The sequence below is a fragment of the Dipodomys spectabilis genome, unplaced genomic scaffold (genome assembly GCF_019054845.1).
Source record: "Dipodomys spectabilis isolate Male_0828 unplaced genomic scaffold, ASM1905484v1 ptg000163l, whole genome shotgun sequence".
In the NCBI taxonomy this organism is placed as follows: Eukaryota; Metazoa; Chordata; class Mammalia; order Rodentia; family Heteromyidae; genus Dipodomys; species Dipodomys spectabilis.
In genome coordinates this window covers 18558622-18583089 of record NW_024870840.1, presented here as the reverse complement: position 1 = coordinate 18583089, position 24468 = coordinate 18558622, and positions in this window count along the sequence as shown.

The following is a 24468-nucleotide window of genomic DNA, read 5'->3' as shown; positions in this document are numbered from 1 at the left end:
ACAGGAAAGCATTGTTTTTCTCTTTTCAAAGGTAAAACAGTGAATAGAATGAGTTAACAAATTCAAGTCTTTAGAGTTGAATCCAGTCATAAAATACCCAGCATAACCGACTACTTGTCAGCAGTTCCAGTCTTGATCTCTAATTCCCACAGTAGGAAGGTGTGCAAATTTTCTTGACCAAGGAGTGTGGGGGACCAGTTCAGCATGGGTCTACCTGGCATCCATGTGTTCAGGGAGATGCGAAGTTGCTCCGGGAAGTTCTGTGTTTCTCACTGTTGGAATTTCTGGCTCGAGTCCTCACACCTGTCTGTCTCTTGTAAAGACATTCTCAGTCATTGAGCCCAACGTGCTTCAAGAGTTAAGGACCTCTCAGCAAATTCCCACGAGCCACCTTGCTCAGTGGATGGGCCTGTACTATGTTGACTCTCCAAGTTCTAGGTTGTAGAGAATGTCTCTGTGTTGTCAGAAGCCTGTTTCCTTCTAAATCTCAATTTCTGTCTCTTCCCATGCCTTGGGAGACCTGGGCCTTTACTCTCAGTGCAGGCTTGAGGTGGAGAGAGGAAAGATACACTATGCCAGTGGACTGCAAGGACTGCTTTCAGTGTGGGTCTCCACAGTTCATTGACCTAAAATCCTTTCCCATGGTCCCAGTGCTTCCTGTATGGAACCATTAAACCTGTCCCAACAAGCAGCATTGAAACACATGACCTTGCTCCAACCAAATGCCAGTGGCAGCATCCTTCACACACAGCTTAACATCTCCAGATATATCCTTGCATGCACTGCTATGGTCGTGGTCTGTAAGTCTTGAAATCCTTTGTCACTTAACAGTGTTTATTCTAAGAGAGTTCTCTTTGTAATGATTATGTAATATCCCACAACATGAAACCCTTAAAGATATTTCCTTACTATTAAACATTTAGGTTGTTAATTTATCAATATAAATATCAATATAAGTCTATCTATCTATGGAAAATTTTATACTGGTTTTTTTGTTTGTTTGTTTGTTTTTGGTCCTGGGGCTTAAACTCAGGGCTTGCAACACTGTTCCTGAGCTTTTCTGCTCAAGGCTAGGCACATGTCCACCACTGCCAGGCAGGCACGTGTGTTTCCTCTGCATACATATTTGTTGAGTATAATCAATATATAATGTCAGGCATGTCTAGTGGAAACAAACAAGACAGTGGAATTTACTCTTGAGGAAATTTACATTATCCTTTGAATAGTCCACTGACTGTGGCATTTAAAGGACCGCCACCCTTTTCTGTTCTCCTGCTTCAGTCCAATGTATGAAAAATCTTGCCTGTAACTTCTACCCAGGTCTGTAATGATGGTGATCCCTTTTGGCTATGTACAATCCATTTGACTCTCAGTCTCATTTTTAGGCAGGATTTTTTTTCTAGTCAATTCCATCTTACCAAAGACAGTAAAGGACATTATCTAAGACCCCTTAGGTAATTTCCATGTGTGACAGGCTTCCAGCTTCCTATAGTGATACACCTCTGCAATCCTGAGTCAGTAGAGAAGGGTTGCTGGTACCTCTTCTAAAATTGCATACCTTTGGTTAGTGGAGACTCTGCTATTGCCTTACATCCGCTCAATACAACAGATGGACAAACAAATTGGGGCTCAGGAACAATGATGATAGAGAAATAAAATGAAATTAGGATTTTTATATCAAATATCTGCTAGAAGGTCCTACGTGATTGTGAGAGACGAGGTGGATATTAGGTTTGAACTCCCTGGCAGCCAAAACCAAAAAGGAAAACATGAGTCGCTTGTCATAGTTTCTTGGTTTGTGGCTTGAAAGCAAAATCCTTTGCCAGCAGGAGCTTTTCCTTGCACAGAGAAACAGAAAGGAATGTTTCCCTTGTGAACTTATCAAGATGACCCCGTTGGGTGTAGTGGGAAATATCCCAAACAAAAGCAACTGAATTAAAATGTGCTTAGCTTACCAAGTCATTCTGGGATAGCCTTGGGAATGGCTATCTGTTCAAGGTCAAGCACTACCCTTGGCTTCCCTGGGTCTCTCTCCATCATATCCTGGGCTCTTTGTCACTGCTACGGTTTGACTTACCCTTAATTAGGTGTCTGAGGAATCCCAGAGTCCTAGGTGTCCTACTCCATCTAAGAACTATCCTCTGGCTTTAAAAATTGCTGATGGATAACTGGAAAGGAAAATAATTAGTGAGGAAGATCGAAACAATGCTCCCTAAATTTATGGGCATCCTTACTGAGCCATCTTTCAGGAAGTAAGAATTACCATAAATCCCAAGGGCAAACAATAGCACTGGATATAAAAGCAGAGAAGCCAGGAGTCAGCAGAAATCTTTGGCAGTTCACATACGTTGTTTGCTGGGAGACGAAAGGAACTGCCAAGGAGTTGGTTTTATGGGTCAGCCACTTGCCCCTTCCCCTTCCTACACTTGACCCTGCCATTGGTAGTTGTGTGGTGGATCCTCCTGAGGGCATCCAATGTGTGACCAGATCCTTGTTTGTGACGCTGACTGCTTGCAGACTGGGCATGACTGAGGAAGAGATGCTCTCTTGGACAGAATTACTACACCAGAGGCACACAGCAAACCAGATGCGAATTGGCCATTGGGGAGAGGTACTGAAAAAAAAAGATAAAGTAAACCGAAAAAGAAGAAGCTCACAGATTAGCTGGAAAGACAGATTGATGAGAGATGAGCAAGTAGCCCCAGAGGTTATTTAGGGTCCCTGGGTATGGAGAGGCACATTCAAGGGCAAGGCAGCCATTTATGGGAGGGAAGAGTGGGTCAGGACTTAGAATGAGCAGGATCTGGTGTGGTTACGTAGGAAGGGGAGGCTGGTAGGAGTGATGATGATGATGATGATGATGGAGCCAGCCTTCACTGAGTGCTTATTGTCCACTGGACACTGCTCTAAAGCTCATTAACTATGCAACATTGTTTAACCTTTATGATGCTCCCTGTACCTCTTGTTCTGGTAAGAAAGCATTGCAGAACTTTCCTGCAGTCTTACAGCAGGACAGTAGATGATGTGAAATGCATGAGGTGATGGTAGATGATTCTCTGAGAACTTGAGCTGGGTCCGGGCTGTGAATGGTTTTGAATATAAAACAAAAGGGCTTAATTAGAAGGCAAAAGGTGCCCTGTAAATATTGAGCACCTATTGTATGCTAAGCAGACACCCGATCTCATCAAATCCTTACAACTTGCCTATTTGATGTGTTCTTACCACATTCTTAGCAACAGCAGTCAGACACATTTTTATTTCCCCTAAATTACACTACTAGTAAGAGACAGCAGGAAAAATAAAACCTGACCCTTCTGACTACATCCTCTATCTTCTATTCTCTTTTCCTTTTTCTTGTTATGACAATTATTTTTAATCTTTTTTCCCTTTCTGATTGTCTAGGAGTGCTGTCCAACTCTCTCTTCAGACATACACACAACAATACAGACAAACAAAATTTTACTGGTGGTTTATTTCTTTGCAAGGGAATTTGATTTCCTCTTGTGGACAGATAATACAAACAAGTTTTTAAAAATGATTTATCTTCTCATTTCTTTCTTTCCCCTCCTATAAAACATTGGTATCTCTTTTTTTTTTTCTAAAGAAGGGACAATAAATCCAAATTTTGCAAATGAATGAGGAAACTGTAGATTTGGATTCTGCTGAAATGTGAAGTTCCAGTGAGGAATTTGCTGCTGTCTCACTAAATAAGAAATAAAATTTTGGAACTGTCTTTGCATGACAGCTCTCATATCAATTTACACATTTTTTTTGGTTGACAACAAACCCCCAAAACTTCTATTAGAAAAGGTAGGTACAGCCTTCTTCAGAGTTCACGTTGCAAAACAAGAGTGACGTTCTCGAATTCCCTAAGACTCTCTGAGTTCAATTTATTTTGTATAGTCCCCTTTGTCCTAGAGTTAATGAAGTCACTTTGGTAAGGCCCCGCATTCTTGATACTGTCAGTGTTGGTAAGATGAAGATGTGACTCTAGCCCTGTCACTTGTAAGTCTATGCAATAAGAATGATAGAGGAAAGGGGCTAGATTTCCTGTTTTAAAGAATTCTGCTTGCACAGAAACACACATGTTCTTGCCACAGTAGGCAACCATCCACAAAAGCGTTTCTTCTGTGCTAGAAATTTGAATCGTTTTCCATCACCTAGCTCTTTCTGAATGGTATAAAAACAAAATGGCCATAATGCTTGGGACTTATAAGCAAGGCCCATCGTTGGCGAGTGTTGGACTTAAAAGCAAAGTGTTGTTGTGCCTGAATTTCTAGAAGCTTTCTTCAAGAATTGCTTCCTGTCAGATTATTCTGAGAAGGGGCACACTTTTATCTGCAAACAACAACGTGACTGAGCTGGAAATTCAGCCAGGTGCTTTAAGCCTTGTTCACTAACACCTGCTAGCCTCCCTGGAGAATGTAGAGCATCTTCTGAGTTCTTGAATGCTGAAATGAAGGACAGAGACAGGGACGGAGGAAGGTCCCTGAGGCTGGTCAGCTGTGTCTGACACTCATGCATATTGAGGTAGAAAACAGCCAGGGGCGATGCCACTTGTCACTTCTTTCTCCACTTGTCACCTCTCTGTTTCTGTTTGGCAGGCCACTCCACAGTTGAGTGGCTTCTTTAATCATTCATTTGGATTATGATTTTATGAGGGGGTGGGGAGGGAGAAATCTGGATCCAGCTCAGCTGGTGGTTCTTCTAGTCTGCACTGAACTTAGTTGATCTGGGCTGGGCTTGTTCATGCATCTGCATTCACATTGGTGGATTGACAAGGGCTGTCTGGTTTGTGATGTCCAACCTGGTTCCAATAGTTTGGATCTCTGAGCCGATTCTATCCATATGACTCCTTATTCTTCAGCTTGTTAGTATGGGGGCTTGATCACGTGATGGCTGGGTTGCATAAACAAGTAGAGAAACTCTGTAAGACAAGGATCAAGTGCTTCCAAAGTGTTTGTTGTGTCATCTTTGCACTTGCCCTTCTAGTCTAAGCAAGTCGCAGTGTCAACCGGATTCAAGGCAAACTCTAGCAGTTTGTGGAACAAGCTATCTTGGGTGAGTGCGGGTATAGAAGAAGAGTAGATGGCCATTTCCCATTCTACTCCATAGGCAAATGATCAAACAAGCTCCTTTACACTGTACTAAACCTTTTCTCTCACTTTGGGGCTTAAAATGAATTGAGAGAAGAACATGGAGCCAAATGGAGGCTATCCAGTATCACCTTTATCACTGATGATGTTGAAAAGGAGACATGGCTGACATTTGAAATCTGAACAGACTTTCTACCAACCTTCTCTCTCCTGGAATTAAGCAAGTCATCTGGAATTGGATGTGTCCCCTCAGCAGGAATTTAAACGCCAGTGTGTCTGGTAAGGTGGATGCCAGAGAGAAGGAAACAAGAGAGAAGGAAAGAGGCTAGGTGGAAACACTTCATCATCTTCTCTGTAGCAAAATGTGGAGCAAATGATGTCAAACATTTCTGCTCCCATCCAGGAGATAAAGAAAAATGCAGAAGGCAAGGTGAAAGTTACTATTTTATGGGCCTACATGGAATACTGTGAGAAGGAGAAAAAAATGGTTCTCCTTAGCTTGGATGTGTTTTCAAGCAATGAAGATATTCTTTCATTTTTTGTGCCCTGAGTGCCATTTTTTCCCCTTTAAGTGAACCTTTGCTTGGCAATGAAACCATTCATCATGGTGAAGATGTGGACAGCACTGATGCTTCCCAGTGGGATTTGCAAAATAGAACTTCTTCTTTGAAAGGCTAAGTGAAAATACATGAGAAACAGGAGTTGGCGGCATAGAAAGACGTCAACAGTTATATCTTGTTGCAGTTTGAAGAGGAGTGGCTGCCAATCCCATGACCTATTGCCAAACGCTAGAGGAAATTTGATATTTTGGCAGTGGTGCCATTGAATAGAATGGATGCTTCTATTTGCTTCCAGTATGCCCAGATCCAGTGCAATTTGACCACATCTCAAAATAAACTCACTTATATGGCTTCCAGTGGTCTTTGGCAATGCCATAAATCTGTATTGGAGAGGTTGAATATTTTTTATGCCAGTCCCAGGGCTTGAACTCAGGGCCTGGGCACTGTCCCTGAGCTGTTTTGCTTAAGGCTAGCGCTCTACCACTTGAGCCACAAATGGTTAATTGGAACTAAGAGTCTCATGGACTTTGTTGCCTGGGCTGGCTTTGAACTGTGATCTTCAGGTCTCAACCTCCTCAATAGCTAGGACTATAAGTGTGAACCACTGGTGTCTGGCAAGAGATTGAATTTTCATGGTGTTAAACTTGTTTGTAAACATGTGAAGTTATTGTATTTCTCTATATAAAAATGTCTTAATCCTTCTACCTCTTATTCCATGGATGGTAGGAAACTTAGTCTTGCAAAAGCAATTAGTCTCAGCCAAATCTTGCTCACATATTAGCTTGTTTAGGATAACTATACAACTCAAAATGCCGTGTTCTCATTTTTCCATTGCTTCACTCTAGGGGCAGGTATCAGAAGAACACAGGGACCTGTTTTACCATCATTCCATGTTAGTGGCAAACCCTCATGAAATATCTGAATTAGATGGTCCTTGTCATCAGAGGATGACCTTGTCACCAATTAGGTGATCTCAATGGCACTTGATCATTGCTTCTAGGGTCTATGTCCTGTCTATTGACCATCTGTCTGGTTGACAATGTAAGCTCACCATGACCTTTGTCCTGACTTGTCCTGATCACACCTCTGTAGGGCCAGCTGCTATCTCTCATTACTTCTGCAGTCCCTTGTTAACTTTGAAATACTCTGTGTCCTTTTTTCCACCATAGTTTCTACAGAACTTTACCCTATGAGGCCACTCTTAAGACCCTGTCTCCCTGGCACTTTGTCATTGCTAACTAGCACTTTTGAGCCTTGCTGGTTCAGCTTCTTTGTGAGGTTTGCAGTCTCCTGGGAACTCTGGTTAATAAGATACAAGTATATTTTATTTTTGCTCTGAGATCGCGCCAAATTATTTAATATTTTGGTAGACTCTTCTCTCTCCCAGTTTTCTCTGGGAAGGTCAAGAATATGGTCTTGTCTGAAACTCATATCAATAAGCAACTCTCTCACTTTGCTCTACCAGATTTATGGTAAGCGATTTCCTCTTCTCAGCCCAGGTAGTATATCTTATCTCCTCTCTCAGCTTTCTTTGCCTTTTATTTAATGCTTCTGCCTTGTTTTGTAAAGAAATCAGCTCTTGATTGTTCTCCCAAGGCTTGTAAGGCTGCTGTGGCTGTAAAATAGAGGTTCTGAAACCCAGCTGGGGTTTTGTTTCAGACTGTAATATCCTTACCCTGAAGGCAGGATGTCTGGAAAGCTTCTCCTACTGGTTGGCATGGTGGGGAAGGGGGGGGGGGGCTGAAGGCACAATTGGGAAGTACAGGGGTAGAATATCTCAGATATTGTCACAGTAATTTATTCTCCCCTGGAAACTTTTACATTTTCCAGATAAGACTTTAGTGTTGGACTGAATCCATTTTTTTTTGTTTTTACTATTATAGGTTTGAGGTGGTAGCAGGTGGATGTAGGCACCCTTGGTGTGGGAGTTAGTGGTGTTGTGGCTAGGAGGTAGATCACTAAAGGCAACAGGACAAATACACAGCCAGGCTGCCCACGGGGAAAGAAATGGGTTGATGCTGGCAGAGAACTTAGCTCCACAGCAGGGTCTTGGACACTCATGTTAGCCTTGCCAACAGTTCCACATCACCTTCCTTACCGGTATATAGTGTGTGTGCTCAGAAGTAAATTTTCTCTCCTAAAAAGGAACACCGAGCCCTTCCCCAGCAAGTGTGATAGACTGGGGGTGGAGAAGGAGAGCTACCGTGCAGTGCTCTGAGCTTGGTGAAAAACGACCCTCATCTTGCTCACCTCTGCCCAGCTGTGCAGCCTGGGGCAAGTTACTTAATCTCCCTAAGTTGCTGCAGTTCTTTGATCTGAAAAATGCAAAGAATAATCTCATATCTTACACACGTGTTTGTTAAGAGACTTAGGGAGCTGTGATGTATATAGACCTTGGAAGAATGCCTGTGCTTAACAAGGACTGGATAAAGGTTAACTATTATTCTTGTGCTGTTTTTAATTTTTATTGTGGCTGCGGTTGTTACTCAAGAGAGCTTCAGGCTCACTTTTCTTCTTTTGCTGGGGAATTACACTATCCAATGTTAAACCAAAGATGAATAAAGGGATAGGTATCAATTCTGTTAGGCTGGTGCCAAGCTTTCCTTGCTCATCCAGGAAGACCAACATATTGGAGCCCTGTTATACTCTGTGATGAAAGTATGTTCCAAAAAAAGAAAATAAGAATGAGCTTTGCTGACATTTTCAAATTCAAGTTAGGATGGATGTAGATCAGCCATATTGGAATGACCATATTCAAATCATAATCACAGACACTAAGCATGTCATATCATGGTGACTGTGATTATAACATTGGTTATGAGTGAAATACAATCGGCCATACACATACTGCGGATCCTGGAGCTTGAACTTAGAGCCTGGGTGCTATCTTTGAGTCTTTTTTACTCAAGGCTACACTCTTACCAGTTGAGCCATAGCTCCACTTATGGCTTTTTGGTGGTTAATTGGAGATAAAATTCTCACAGACTCTCCTGCCCAGATTGACTTTGAACCAGGCTCCTCAGATCTCAGCCTCCTGAGTAGCTAGGTTGATAGGCATGATCTACTGATGCCTGGTTGATAAACAGACGATTTATAGAAAGGTAATGTGAGGTGTAGCATGAAGGAAATGATGAAAAAATAATTTTAAACAACCCATGCGACTCTAGGGGTCCTTAGGTAACATGAAAAACTTCTGTTGTTGATCTCTTCAAGTTTTCATTTCCGGAGTCATTCCTTGATTCTCGCGCTAGTCTACACATACAGTAGGTCTAGAATAGACACCTGCACAATTGAATTAAGAGCTTACTAGGGTCCAGTTGTAACAGTGAACAAGAAGGAAGCCATGCAGAGATTCCCTTGAGTCCAGAGAGCATATTGAGACTGTCGTGGACACGCCTGGCTGAAGGTTTGCTGCTTAATTTTACCCATCTGGGCTGAGATGAGAGAGCTCAAGAGAGAGACACTCAAACTGTGAGGTAGCCAGTGGGTGGAGAAGAGTAGAGAAGGGAGGAGGAGGAGGATGGTTTGGAGGAAGCTTGAATGAGATGAGCATGTAAGGTGAGAAGTCTGTGGGAAATGTATGATTTTCCATGTCAATGAGGCCACAGGGGTGGAGGAGGAGGTACAGGGATGAGGAAAAGACAGCATAGCACCTTTCTCTTCCTTCTTGATGGTCAGGTCATTCTGACCATGTACAACAATGACGGGCCTAGCCAGAGAGACACTATCTCCTCCAACTACTCATGATGTCCATCTACAACTGGAATTTGGTGTAAAGGTGTCTAAAAAGGGCCAGGGACTGTTCCACAGAGGACAGATGACCTTGAACCACTGGTGTCAAAGTGCTCATGGATGGGCCAGTCTCCCGCACTGTGTGATTAGATCTTCCTAAGAATTGGCAGGCAAGGTCAGAAGAACGTGCGAAGCTAAGAAAATACATCCCAGCATGTAACTTTTATTATGTCCAAATATAGTTTCTGTGGGGAGAAAGATCACTATGAGGCTCAAATCTACCAGTAAGAAGCGATCCTCCTCTGGTGCTGTTACCTGCAATGCAGTCAATCCATTCAGCCTTCCCTCCCACCAGCCTGCCCATCCTCTGTGTATCCTCTAGATTCTGGGCGAAGTCCAAGTCTTTGCTCAGCAAGGCTGCCAGATGCTTGGACTTGACTGTGAGTTTCACTGTCTGTGGAGGAGAGGTTTCTGATGAGCTGTGGAGGATGAAAATGTAGCCCTCCAAAATCTTCTTCATAAACAAAAAGAGGACGTGCCCCATGCTTGCTTGACAGGTACAAAATGCTCCCAATGACCTGGCCTTGTTGCTGGTGTTACTGTGGGAGACCCTGGCTTCATAGAGCATGGCTCTAAGCCTGTGAGCATCAGAGATTCTAACAGAAATCCACATTTTCAAAGTCAGAGACCCTCCAAGGGCCATCGCTGTGAAATTATAGGAGTCAGATGGGGCTGATTAGAAAGATTTAGCTCTATTCTTTACCAGTTGTATGGCTTTGAGTGACTTACCTGCCTTTCCCTCATCTATAAATGGGAGATTGCTAGGTATACTTCCAAGAGTGTCTGGTGATTCTGAATGATGCCACACAGGTAGAGCATTTGAAGGTATCTCAGGCTCATCAGCCTTCTGTAATTATTTTTATTAATTTTGAAATCAATGCCCACCTGTCTGTGGGTCTCCTTGGCTGCATTTGCTGGAGAAGAACTTGGCTACTATCCCTAGCTCCTGAAAAAAATCCCCTAAAGCCCACGATCACCACATCAGGGCAGAGGATGGTTAAGAGAATGGCTGTCCTTGATTGACATTGGATGTTGGCCTCAAATTTCTGTGGCTTCCTTTTGATGGGAAGGCAAATGTTGAGCATGCTGCTTTTGCCTAGGATACAAGAGTGGGAAGACCATTTGCGGGGTTCCACCTTACTCTTTCCTCAGTCTTTCTAGTTTGTCCTTCAAGGGTGGAGCTGCTGAGTGGTGTTGGTGGTGGTGATTCCCCAACCTAAACAACTCCAGCTGCTCTGGGGTGCAGATCCCAGGGAGCACAATGATCCCCAAGGCAGAAGCTGTGGGGAGAGCTTTGAGTGCAGGGGAAGGGTCTCACCTCTTTCAATCTCCCCCACAGAAGTCCATTCTTCCTCTCTGGCTCCAAATCTGTCCCTTCCTTCATGTCTCATATCAGAGAAAGGTCATAGAAGTGTCTCCAAGGCTGAGCCCACACGCCCCCGACCTGCACTTGGGAACCACTTTGGGGTCTTAATGATTCCAGTCTGGTCAGAGTCTCTGCATGTAGGCCGAGGAACCTGTGTTTGAAAATCAACTTGACATGTTGAATTGAAAGTCCATTGTACAATGATGGGAAATGTGGTAAAAAAAAAAAAAAAAACACAACTCAATGCATGTCCTACAACATTAAGAAAAGAGAGGGAAGTGGGAATTGAGAGGGAGGGAGGGATGAGAATATTCAAGAGGTGACAGCGACCAGGATGCATTGTATTCATAAACTGCTCTGTTGAATGGCAACTCCTTTGCACAACCACTTAAAGATAATTAAGTTAAAAACAATAAAACAAAGAAAGGAGAAAAATAAATCAAGTTCTGTATGATCCAAATATGGAGTTCCAGAGAAAATGGGGGAAATTGAGAAACACTGAAGGAAAGACTGAAAGAAAGAAGCAGGGAAGAGAGGGGAAGAGAGAGGGAGAAAGAGAAGAAGAGAGAAAAGTGAGGAATAGAGAGAGGGGAAAACAGAAAAAAGGAAAGAGGGGAAAGAAAGGGTTCATCTTAATGTAATGGCTTCCAGGCTTCAGAGGCAGTGGGATGGTAAGACAGTGAGATGGCAAAATGGCGCGACGGTGAGTTGGGTTGTCTTGCCAACATGTGAATTGTCTGCTGCTGGGGATGTCCAAGCAGAGGATGAATGAATGATGCTTTTCAGGGACCTTATACTCCCAGGATTCTTGTACAGAGGGCAGTGATTTACTTCCGTGGTTTTCTACCTCATGCAGGTCTTCGGAGTCTGCTTTGGTGACTTTGGCCAAGCCAAGTATTGGAGAAATTTCTTGTAGAAGTTCTCCAAGTGGGAGTCGTCTGAGCCCAACCACAGTGCCCAGGCCCTTAGTCTAGAGAGCAGGCAGTGATGGCGGACTATGGAGTCAGTTATGTGGTACACTAGAGGAAGCCCTAGTGTTTTACAAAGCGTGAACTTTGTTTTTGAATAGCTGTTGGAAGTTTTGCATTTGAAGTAAAGATTTCTTGGGAGCAGAAGGGTCTAGTGTCAGAGGCAGGATTTACATAGCTGACCAGAAACCCAAGAGCTGGTGTTGAGGTCATGGTGTGATCTGATGAAAAGCAGCTCTTTTGTAATTAACTACTTGCAATAAACTTGCAGTTGCCTTAAGTTTCTTTCTCATCCATGTAGCTTATTTTGTAAAATTTGCTTTCCTAATTAATTGTCAATGAAAATTAAGCTTGCAATGATGATTAGCAAGGTTGCAAGGAAAGCAAAATAGTGGGTAAAGGAGTGTCAGAGAGAATTATTCCAAACCAGAAAAGCAAGTATACCCAAAGGAACCCAGTCAGGGAAGAGGAGAGTAGAAATGTGTACTTAAAAAAGGAGGAAGAATCTATTTATTTCTACAGAGACTTTTACTATATATTTTAATATCAGGTACTAGTAGCTCACAACTCTACTCCCAGCTACTCAGGAGGCTGAGATGTGGAAGATCATAGTTCAAATCCAGCCCATATGTGAGACTCTCTCCATAATAACTAGCAAAATAGGACCAGAGGTATGGTTTAAGTGGTAGAACATCAGCTGAACAAGAGCAAAGCATTGGGTTCAAACTCCAGTACCAAAAATATAAAGTTGATTTTAATGAGACTAAAGGCACATGAGTAAACTATTGGTTTATCAGGTGTCAGGTGTTGACCGGCTCCTAACTACTAATTTATTAGAATTAGCATGTTTCTTTATAGACTTTTTTTTTCTTCTTCTTCTTTTGCTGGTGGGGGGGGGTGGTTATTGGAGATTATACTCAGGACTTGAACTTGGGACTTTTCAATTGCTAGGCAAGTGCTATACCACTTCAGCCATGGCCCTAACCCTTTTTGCTTTAGTTTATTTATTTATTTTTTAGGATAAGATTTCTTCTGCTTTTTCCCCCCCAGGACTAGCCTTGGATTTAAGATCCCTATTTCTGCCTCTTGCCAAGCTGGGATTACAGGCATGCCTCATCCTGCCTGGTCACCTTTGTAGTTTTCAAGGTGTTAGTAGATATACTATTTACTTAGATTCTCATACCCAATCCTGAACATCCATGTACTATTATCTGCACTCTACATGTTGGCCTACTTTACATGTAGGAAAATGAAGCTAAATTTAGGGTTCCAGGTCCCATAATAGCCCAGACCTTTTAGCTCCAAACTTCCCTGACATTCCATCCATCTCAGCCTCCTATATTCTGCTCATGCTCACTTGGTTCAGACATTTGTGTCCAAAGGAAAGATGGTGGCTATTGGATGTATTGTTCCACTGGATTGGAAACCAGGTGTTTACCTCCAGCTTTCCATTTACTTCTTGTTAACAGCAGTGAATATACCTTTTTGACTTTTTATTTCAGTGGAGACAAGAATTCTTTTTTTTTTTTTTTTAAATTGTGAGAATACCATACAGAGGAGTTACAATTACATGGGCAAGATAACGAGTACATTTCTTATCAAGCATTGTTGCCTCCTCTTTGTTTCCCCTTCCCATCCCTTCCCATACTCCCCTACCTCCTCGCACCCGGTCCTCTCCCCACCCCCGCCAAAGTTATAAAGTTTGTTTTTTGACATAATGACTTGTACATCTCATTGTTGCAATGGGTCCACCTGCATCCCTAGTTAAACGATTTGTTTTTGCCCTTCCGAGACAAGAATTCTTATAATTTGTTTTTCCCACATCTCATCTTGCCATTCACTCATTCATCCGATTTGATCAGCCATCCCAGAGCTATTTCTTGAGCACCACGTCTGTCATTCACTCCTGTTGGGTCGGTTGAGCTCAAGACGTCAAGACCGAAGATATAATGGAAATGAAAGGGCTTTGCAGACTTCATGTTGCTAATGAAATGTAAACGACATTCTATTACCTCTTCTGGAATAATTGCGCTTAAAATATTGATAGCTGGAAGACAGCCAAGCATAACAGGAAAAGATGAGTCCTTTAGGGCGGAATTTTAGGCATTTTTAATGTGTGTGTTTGTGTGTATCTGAATGTGTGTGACTTAGGGTAGGGTTGTGTTTGGCAGTAAATTGGGAAGGACACAGGGAGAGATTGTTCCTCAAGAGAAATAATCATCAACATCTTTCTGAAGGCTAGATGCCAGGCTTGCTCTAGAAGCAGACACCAAGGCATTCAACTGTCTTTGCGGAGCTGCAGAAATAAGCTACATGACTGTTGACCACTTGGTCATTAGGAGAAGGAGGGTTTCTAGCTGCTGATCTGCCTGCCTGGCTTATAAATACTATCTTTGCTGACTCTGTCTAAACTTCAGTGCTGATAATGAATATATTTAACTTCCCACAAAGGGAAAGAGGTTGGTTGTCCCTTTATTGAAAACATCAATTCTCTTTGGAATCCACAATATCCCTGGTCCTATTTCCTGAGGCCAAGGGCTTCTTGAAAACCTGGGCTGGACTTTTAGCCACTGTGTTCTGGGAAAAGCCTTTTGGGATCTCCTGGTGGAAATTCAATTCTTTTTCTTGACCATCACACATTCTATAGAAGAGTCAAAGAGGCAATAGGTAGAGACATACAAGTCTGGTGCCTCCAAGTTAAAGTCTTCTATGTGTTCTAAATACTACCAGTTTGGGGCTGTATAATAGACTCTCGGATCCTGTAAGCATAATGTTTAGCTCCATCCTGAGCCCTCTTATTTTTACACATAGGGAGCATGCCTAGGTGGATTCTCTCTCTCTCTCTCTCTCTCTCTCTCTCTCTCTCTCTCTCATTCCTGTACTGGGGCTTGAACTCAGGGCCTTATGCTTTCACTTAGCCCTTTCTCCCAAGGTTGGATCTCTACCATTTGACCCACATTTCCAGTCTGGCTTTCTGCTGCTTAACTGTGGATGAGTCTTACGGACGTTTCTGCCAGGGTTGGCTGTGAGCCTCCACAGAGCTGTGTTCTGAAGTATGACTGGAGGCGTTGGTGGGGAGGGGTAGTTGAAGCTGGAGGTTAGATGTCATATGTAAGTAGAATCAGGCTGACTTGGGATGGAGGTCATGATCTACTGGTAAATATCTGTTCAATCTAAGAACCACATCCTCTAAAGATGGCAGAGGCAGCTTCACACACTAATGAGTTCCCTTTTGCTGGAATGTTCAAAGAAGGGCAGGTAGAATTCAAGCACTGAAAAAGTGGTTGAAGTAGATAGGTGTTAGTTACTTAGAATGCTATGATCATCTATTTCTGTGTGTGTGCCCATGTGTGTGAGCTTGCTCATGTGTGTGTGTGCACGTGTGTGCCAGTACTGGGTCTTAAACTGGGCACTGTCCCTTAGCTTTTACTTTTGCTCCAGACTGGTGCTCTACCACTTAAGACACACTTTCACTTCCAACTTTTTGGTGGTTAATTGGAGATAAGAGTCTCATGGACTTTTCTGCTGGGACTGGCTTTGAATCGTGATCCTTAAATCTCTGCCTTCTGAGTAGTTAGGAGTTCAGGTGTGAGCCATTGGTGTCTGGCTTCTGTTTCTATCTCTGAATTCAGATGTCTCAGTTTTCAAAGTAGTCTTAATGAAGCTTGTATCTTCCTGGTTATAAAGGGCATGGTCGGGTTAAGAAGAAACATGCTTAAAAAGCACATGGAAATCAGAAGAAATGCACTATTTTGAGAGAAACTATTATTGTAATACTATATGTAATTGCAAAGTGGATAATGGAAGCAGAAAGTGCTAAACTCATGTACATAACAAACTGTGATAATTTCTTAGAGGCAAATGTGTTTATTACACATACTCAAGTATTACAGCCGATAATTGCTATTATATCCAATCTTTAATTCAGAGCAAATCCTCAGAAATTACTTGAAAATATAAGGAACACAAAAGCAAACTTGCTTTGTGTTTGCAACTTTCCCCAATAATATCCTAATGTGTAAATGCTAGGAAATTCCTACTTATGATGTAGAAAGAACCAAAAACCAGAAAGGAAAGTTTTGCCCTCACAGGAATGGGGGACATTGGGGAGAATTAGGTCACATTGCTGGTATTTTGTTGTTGTTGTTGTTGTTGGTCATGGGGATTGAACTCAGGGCCTCAGCACTGTCCTTGAGCTTTTGTGCTCAAGGCTACTGCTCTACACTTTGAGCCACAGTGTCACTTCTGGTTTTCTGGTGGTTAATTGAAGATAAGAGTCTCATAGCCTTTCCTGTCTGGGCTGGCTTCAGACTGTGATCCTTAGGTCTCAGCCTCCTGAATAGCTAGAATTACAGGTGTGAGCCACCAGTGCCCAGGATATTGGTGATACTTTTATTCTCTGTTCCGGTTTGAGAGTCTGTATCATAGCTCTTGTCCTTTGCTAGTTTGCTTCAGTAGCCAATGACGTTGGCATAGTTTTGCCCAGTTGGGCCAATGAGGCTTAATTGCCTGCTAATTTTGTACTGGATTGAATTTATTTCAAGACCAAATTAATTAAAACGGATGAAGCTCACTTCATCTATTATTCATGAGCTTGTTAGAAATGGAGGGAACATATTAGTTGCATTAAGGATATTACATTGTTTTAATGAGCTTTGTTTTGGTGTCCATTCATGGGAATTTTGAGGGATCTGATATATATATTCCAATTTGGGAGGGCCATGAGGTTTGATAAGTAACATACATGTAATGAATGGCTACTTTGGTTGTCTCATGGATGCCAGAGGGTAAGAGAATGGAGGGTGGGGGGAGAGGGAGGAAGAATATGTGTGAGGTGGTTGACAGCCTCTGTGTGTGTGTGTGTGTGTGTGTGTGTGTGTGTGTGTGTGTGTCTTTATAGGGAGATATCAGAGGGCAGAGATAGAATTATAGACCAAAGGACACTATTTCTGCTGCCAATGAAACTTTCTGACTACTCAGTTTCTATGTGCAGTAGAGAAACCAGTCAACAGCATGGAGAGTTTGACAAGATAATGGCGGAGGAAGGGGAGCAATGAATGGAAGATGGTAGTGGGAAGGAAAAGGCTTGGGTACCACATTCACTGTTTCCACATTTCTCTCAAGCATGACATGGATAACGTTAACGGGCAGTAGATGCTGATATGTGCAAACTTGATCATGGTAATTCTGAATGGCACAGCCCATTCTGGCTTCCGAAATCAGGCCTCTAGGGGTTGATTCCTCTCTCTTGAGATGTCTATTGAGAAATTCACCCAGAGGTGCTGTTTTTGTTTATCATTACAATTTAAAAAGTTGTTTTCTAAGTAGTTATACGACGGGACTTCAATTCAGCATGTCAGTGTGTGAGTACAATGTATCGTGATCAAATTGTCGCTTCCACTGTTCTTTCCCATCTGTCCCAACTCCAACTGTTCCCTCAAGTTTCCTGTTCCATTTTCACATATAGACATTGAATATCATGACAGTATTCACCTACTCTTTGTCTCTCCGTTCCCTCTACCCTCTTTCCCTTGACCTTGGCTCTTCGCTACCACATGTTTCAGCTTCCTGGCATTTATTTATTTTTAGTTTTTACTTTTTAATTTAATTTAATTTTATTGTAAGGGCGAGCTACAGAGGGGTCACAGTTACATAAGTAAGGTAATGAGTATATTTCTTGTTGAACATTGTTACCTTCCCACCCCTCCCCGGTATTGATTTTGTTAAGCTGTAAGTTAAATGTTCAAAGGAGTTACACTATTGCAATCTTCCTCTGCTTATATCATACTTAGTCAATATGCTTATGTCTATATACAAATGACCCTGCATATATTTCTTTCTCTCTCTTTCTCTACATATATGCATTAATAACATATCTAACTTCTACATATGAGAGAAACCATTTGTCTTTGGGCTCTCTGAGCAGAGGTAGCATTTCCAAAGTCAGATTTTCATGGAAAGAAAAGCAAAAGGCACAGGGGGAGTGGCAGTGTGTACGCTGTAATGAGGAGTCAGTGGGTGCCAGCTTCCACGCCAGGCTCGGAATGCTGTGCTGCTAGCCTGCCCTTGCTCTTCTTTAGCAGCAACACAGCAAAGACTCTTTCCCAGGGATTAGAAAGAGGTCCTGGGAGATAATCACACAGCCCAGTTGCTAAGTCTTGGGTGATACTCTCTATCCATTCCAGCTAACAGTGGAGGAAATAGCTCACCTTGGCTGGCTCAGAGAAAATACTGTTGAGTATTGGCCGTCTCAGGCATTGAGCCAGAAACAAAACTGAGCAAGCAAGATTCCTGTAGTTGGAAAGATGTTAATCTTTCTGGGGCTGGTGAGAGGAAAGGGAGACAGGGAGAGAGGCTCAGCACCGAACCCAGAATGGATGCTCAGAATCATCCCTGGCTGAGACAAATGCACAGACCCTCCCTCCCAAGTCCCTGATTTCAGATGTCCTGTTCCTCTGTTAGGCACAAGCAGTAAGCAAGGGGAAACAGCATTCAGCCATTTATTGTGCACCACCAAGGCACCAAACCTTATGGCATCTCTTTCTCCTATTTAGGAGTTGTTTTCACAAGCACGCCAGACAATTCTAATTTACTCTCAAGTGTACAAACCACTATATGACTCTAAATCCTTCAATAGCTCTACAAGGCATTTATGAAACTCATTTTACCCATATGAATTTCGTGGTGGGTCTCTTGAGAATTCCACATTGCCATTGTTCTAGGATGCGAAGTACTGTTACCTCTGATTTTAAGGCTTGGGTGAGAGTTGCCAAAATACAAATGTATCAAATACATAGGAAGACATTTTTTTTTTTTTTTGTAAGTAAAGCGTGAGCCATGAGCCGAATGTTGGTTAGCAAATGTTTTTCTTCTTTCCTGGAGCTAAAACACCCACTGTGGCTCAGATAAAAGCAAAAGCTGCTGGATGCCAGTGGCTCATGCCTCCTGTAATCCTAGTTACCCAGAATGCTGAGATTTGAGGATTGACATATGAAGCTAGCCCTAGTAGAAACGGCTGAGATCCTTATCTCCAACTAAGCAGCAAAAAGCCAGAAGTGAAGGTGAGGCTCAAATGGTAAAGCCCCAGCATTGAGCAAATGACTGAGATTCCCTGAGTTCAAGCTTCAGTACCAACACACACACACACACACACACACACACACACACACACACACACACACACACACGCACACGCACACACACATGCACATTTAGTGTATTTATACTAAAACCTTAACATTTATCTTTTTTTTTTTTTGTGCCAGTCCTGGGTCTTGAACTCAGGACTTAAGAGCTGTCCCTGAGCTTTTGTGCTCAAAGCTAATGCTGTACCACTTGAGCTACAGCTCTACAAAACCCTTAAAACTTAAACAGCACAAAAGTTTAAAGAATAAAATATTGTTTTCCAACATACGATTTTATTACATTTCTTTTTTGTTGTTGTTGTTGTTGTTGGTTGTGGGGCTTGTTACATTTCTTGATTTCCCATTTTTCTCTCCCAAAATAATCTGTTGAAAGTAAAATTTGTAGCTATCTATATACATTTATACGCACAAAGATAATGACTCCACTTGTAGATATTGTTCTTGTGTCTTTTTAAAAGTTAATACATGATAAATGTATTTATCAAGTAAGCTTGAATTTGACATTGTTTGCTTGTGAATTTGCATTTCTAGTAATGTACTAAATCACTCTGAATATGAAATTTTAATTTAGTTAGCATATTGTATTAAATATATCAGACATCCTTTAAATGGCACCAGTGAGTTTAAAAGGATATAGAAACATTTCTGTTATAAAGGACCGAAAACTCTCATGAGAAGCTGCCTGCATTTTCTTTTTCTGTTACGAAGGGGGCTGAATTTTAATAGCCATGTGGTCATGAAATATGTGGGGGTTAATTGGAAATGAGATACCCCAAAGAACCATGCACTGTCAAGTGTCTACATTCTCAGTGAAAGTGTGTGTGAGAAAATTTCACCCAGCAGTCTAAGGAGAGGACAAGGAAAATGTCAATCTTGGCTTTTGCTCTGTGTGGGGAATAATTTTAGGCAGCAGGAACTATGTAACTCGTGTAGATTAAGGCTAACATTTGTACTATGAATGTACATGAGGAATGATAAAACCCCGGAAACGTTTTGCCCTGCATGGACAAGTCTTTTGGCAGGAAATGCCTTCCAGTTGGACAGCACAAGAGTACCTTGGAAAAAATCCCACCGAGGAAGTAAAATGCTCAAAGAAACAGAGCATCATGGGAGAATAAGCTAGAAGCTGCAACCACAAGGCAGAGATCATCACACACTTCCTGTAATCCAAATCATTGGTATAATAGAAATATTCCAAGTGATTGCAGTTATAAAAAAGTGAGAAAATAAAGCAAGGAAAATATTTTACTTAGGGAAACAGCTCTATTGGTCTAAGTCACATATTATACAATGTACCCGCTTTAAAAGTATATTCACAGTGCTGTGCAACCATCACTACAATCAATTTTAGAACATTTTCAATACCCCCGAAGAAAAATATGTGTCTCTTAACCATCATTCCCCATTCCCTCAGATGCTCTGACTGAGTCAGCTGCTACTCTACCCAGTTCCGTCTCTGTATACGTAACTATTCTACATATTTCATATAAGTAGAATCAAACATTAGGCATTCTTTCATAGCTGGCTCCTTTTAGTTGTATGTTCTCAAGTTTCTATCATATATCAATGCGCATGTATTCTTTTCCATGGCTGAATAATATTCCATTGTGTGGTTATACTATATTTCATTCAGACTTTTAACTTTAGGAATATTATGAATAATGCTGAAGTAAATATCCATGTATAACCATTATGTGGACGTATGCATTCTTTTTTCTTTATAGATGTAGGAGTGGGATGGTTTGCAGGATTTTTAATAGCTATGTTTTATCTTGCCAAGGATATTCTCCTCAAGTCCCCATTGGTGAACTATTTTAAGTATCATCAGTAGAGCTTGAATTTCATAAGATTATTTTTATCCATATGTTTGGGTAAACATAAGACATCTCATTAAGGTGTCAACTGATGAATTATATTTGAAAATATTTTCTTATATTGGGTGGATATTGATAAATATAGCATAGAATAGTTTTAAAGACAGTATATTTAAAGAAGAAAATAATAGAACTTCTCAAAAAAAGAGATGACAGATGAACAATATTGGTGTTTGAATGAACCAGCAGATTAGATAGAGTTAGAGAATTATCAAACTGGATCTGGGTCTGAGGAAATTACCCAAACTACAGGAAACAAAGTTAACACGAACATGTTAGCTGGAAACTAAGGAACAATAGAACAGAGTGAAAAAGTTCAGCGTACATCTAAAAAGAATTAGTAGAGATAGTAAGAAAGAAGTGACATAGGGAGAATTAGTGGTTGGGACTTTGGCTAAACTTACCAGAGACATGAAATCTTAGCTTCAATAAGTAGAACTAATATTGAGTATGGAACTTTTTTTTTCTTTTTGTTGGTCGTGGGGCTTGAACTCTGGGCCTGAGCGCTGTCCCTCAGCCCTTCAGCTCAAAGCTAGCACTCTACCACTTGAGCTATAGCGCCATTTCCGGTTTTCTGGTGGTTTATTGGAGATAAGAGTTTCATGGCCTTTCTTGCCCAAGCTGGCTTTGAACCGTGATCCTCAAATCTCTGCCTCCTGAGTAGCTAGGATTACAGGCGTGAGCCACCAGAGCCCGGCTGAGTATGGAACTTTTAAAGAACTAAGCTAAACACTGTAATTGCATAGTAGTAAGGAAAAAAGAAAGAATATCTGCTTTCATTTTATACTTGACTGTTAATACTATTCTTCTGCTATATCTTATTTTTTCTCCAAATTTATAGTCATTGTTCTATTCTTCCCACATGGGATATTCTGTAGCAAAATCTGAATCCCCCTGTTTTAAAATTTCTTTGAGTTTTCCTTCCCCTTTTCTTTCCACCTGTTTGGTTTGTGGCATAGACAGGTCGATCTTCTTTTGTAAACTTCCCTGCTGTCTTTTGGTGATGATTGTCTAGAAGCATTAAAGTAATGTGATTTAAAAATTTCTTTGTAAAGTTCTCATACAATCGGCCTTTGGGTATTTTTAAATTTATTTTTTTGTACTTTTTTATTGTAAAAATGCTGTACAGAGGGGTTATTGTGACATGAGCAAGGTAATGAGGACATTTCCTATTGAGCATCGTTGCCTCCTCCTACCACCCCCCTACCATCCCTTCCCTCCCACCTCCACAAAGTGTTTTGTACATCTCATTGTTACAATGGGTCAACCTGTATCCTTATTTAAGCATTTTGTTTTTTCCCTTCCCTTCCCTTCCCTGAATTAGAGAAGTGTATATACAAGATGCAGGGCACCGACATCAAATACAGTGAAAATAGAGCTTATACTGTGTGGGAGGAACTCCCTTTTGTGGGAGTACATTTCCTTGACTGTAGAACCCAGTGTGGTGATTTTGCAAAATTTGAACACATAATTTTTCATATAATCCAGTCATACCGTATCTGGGTTCATATTCCAAAGAATCAAAGTCGGTTAACTACAGAGATACTTGTATGCGTAAGTCTATCACAATAGTCATATTACGAAATTAACTTCGTTGCCCATCATCACATGAATGATAAAGTGTGGTGTTTTAGTTTTAGTTTTTGGAGAGAACCATCTTTATTACACTGAATCTCCCAGGCTACAAACACAGTATGTTTACAGTACTCATTTATTTAGGCCTTTCTTGATTCCTTCTATTAATCTTCCGGATCCAATATATGCTGGGATAGATTCAGTATGTTCATTTTGAGTTTTGCCAGGCAATGCTTCCAAAAGACTGTACTAATATATCCATCAATTTCTCTACCTTTAATATATCTCTGGTATCAATTTGTCCACATGATTATCCACAGCAGATGTTGGTAGCGTTGAATGTAGTTTCTCTTATCACAGGCATTTATGTTAAAGTTGTTTCCTCTGTTGACTGGTCATGGTCATTTATCCATCTCCATTTAGACTTGAACTTAGAAGGAGTGCCTTGAATTCAGGCCATTGCAGATTTAGTGTACGTATCATATCACTGCTCCTCTCTGAGATTCCCAGAGTCCTATAAACTTGTTGCTAGAGATTCTTTTTGACTTTCCAAATCTACCCTTGATCTGAGATGTAAATGTTGGGAATCAACCTACTGACTAGCCATCAGTGTCTTGTTAGTTTAATGAGACAGAAGATCTGCAGATTGGTTTAGTTCTCTAATTCTGAGTACACACACACACACACACACACACACACACACACGTGTGTGTGTATGTGTATGATCAAGTTCACTTATCACATTAGGAAAAAAAGGAATGGAAAATAATAAAAAGTAAGAAAAGGAAAGAAGTGAGTAAAGGAATCCAGGATCTGATTGCTGCTTTCCCAACAGAGGGTAGATGACCAGAGTCACTTTCAGAACCAGTCTTAACTGTCCTTTAGCCTGATGATAGGTCAGAAAACAGATTTGCACACTCCATGTCAGATGTGGTTAGAAAACTTCCTTTGCTGTTCCCCTATTGTGATTATACTTCCTTTTGCACCATAAACCAATAAATGTGTTAATCTTGTTGATTTCATATGTAAATGTGGCTTTTGAAAATGCCAATTTCCTGCAGGCAACAGGTGGTAATAGAGAGTCTTTTTTTTTTTTTTTCAATAGGAGGAAAGCAGTTTCAAGAAGAGGAAAACATATTGAGATGTCATTTGGTGCCAGGTGCTGTCCTGGGTGCTGAAGATTCAAGGCTGAGGAAGGCAACTGTGTTTCTAGCATTGGTGACATTCGTAGGAAGCCCAGAGAGATACCAGTAAGTGGTGGAACCTGGATGTGTCAGGTTCTAGTATCATTTCAGAGACCAGGGAGTCAGGCCACCACAAGCATCTCCAACATGTGTGGCTGACCGTGTGGACTTCTCACTATGATTCTAGTTAATTTCAGCATTAACTAAGCTAATGAGCTGCTGACCAGTCATTGGAATATAATCCCATTATTGCCATAACATCACTGTACTTACTGGATGCACTCCACATAGTTGATTGTCTTTAGTTTAACTTTTAATTTTGAAAAATTACCAAGAAGGCTGGGAAGGTGGCCAGTGGTAGAGTGCTTGCCTTGCATGCATGAGGCCCTAGGTTTGATTCCTCAGCACCACATAAGCAGAAAAAGGCAGAAGTGGTGCTGTGACTCAAGTAGTAGAGAACTAGCCTTGAGCTGAAGAGCTGAGGGACAGCGCCCAGGCCCAGAGTTCAGTCCACATGACCAACAAAAAAGAAAAATTACCAAGATAGAAATTTTTATCTTGATTAGATCAAAATGAACGATTTTTTTCTTTTAATGATTGTTATTTTGATATTATAAAGAACTCTTACCCAAATTCTAGATCTGAAGGGTTTTTCTTATGTTTCATCTTCCGAGTTTTGTAGTTTAAATCTATGATCCAATCCATTTTGAGCGAACATTTTTGTAATTTTGTAGTATATAAGGTTTGGGTGCAGGCTGTCTCTCTTTTTTGGTTGCTATTGAATTACCCATATACCCTTATAAAAAATCAGTTAGCCATGCTGCTTGAGTAAGACAATTTCTGGGTCTTCTATTATATTTCATCGATCTAGGTGTCTTTTCCTCATCAGGGACCGTGAAACTTTGTTT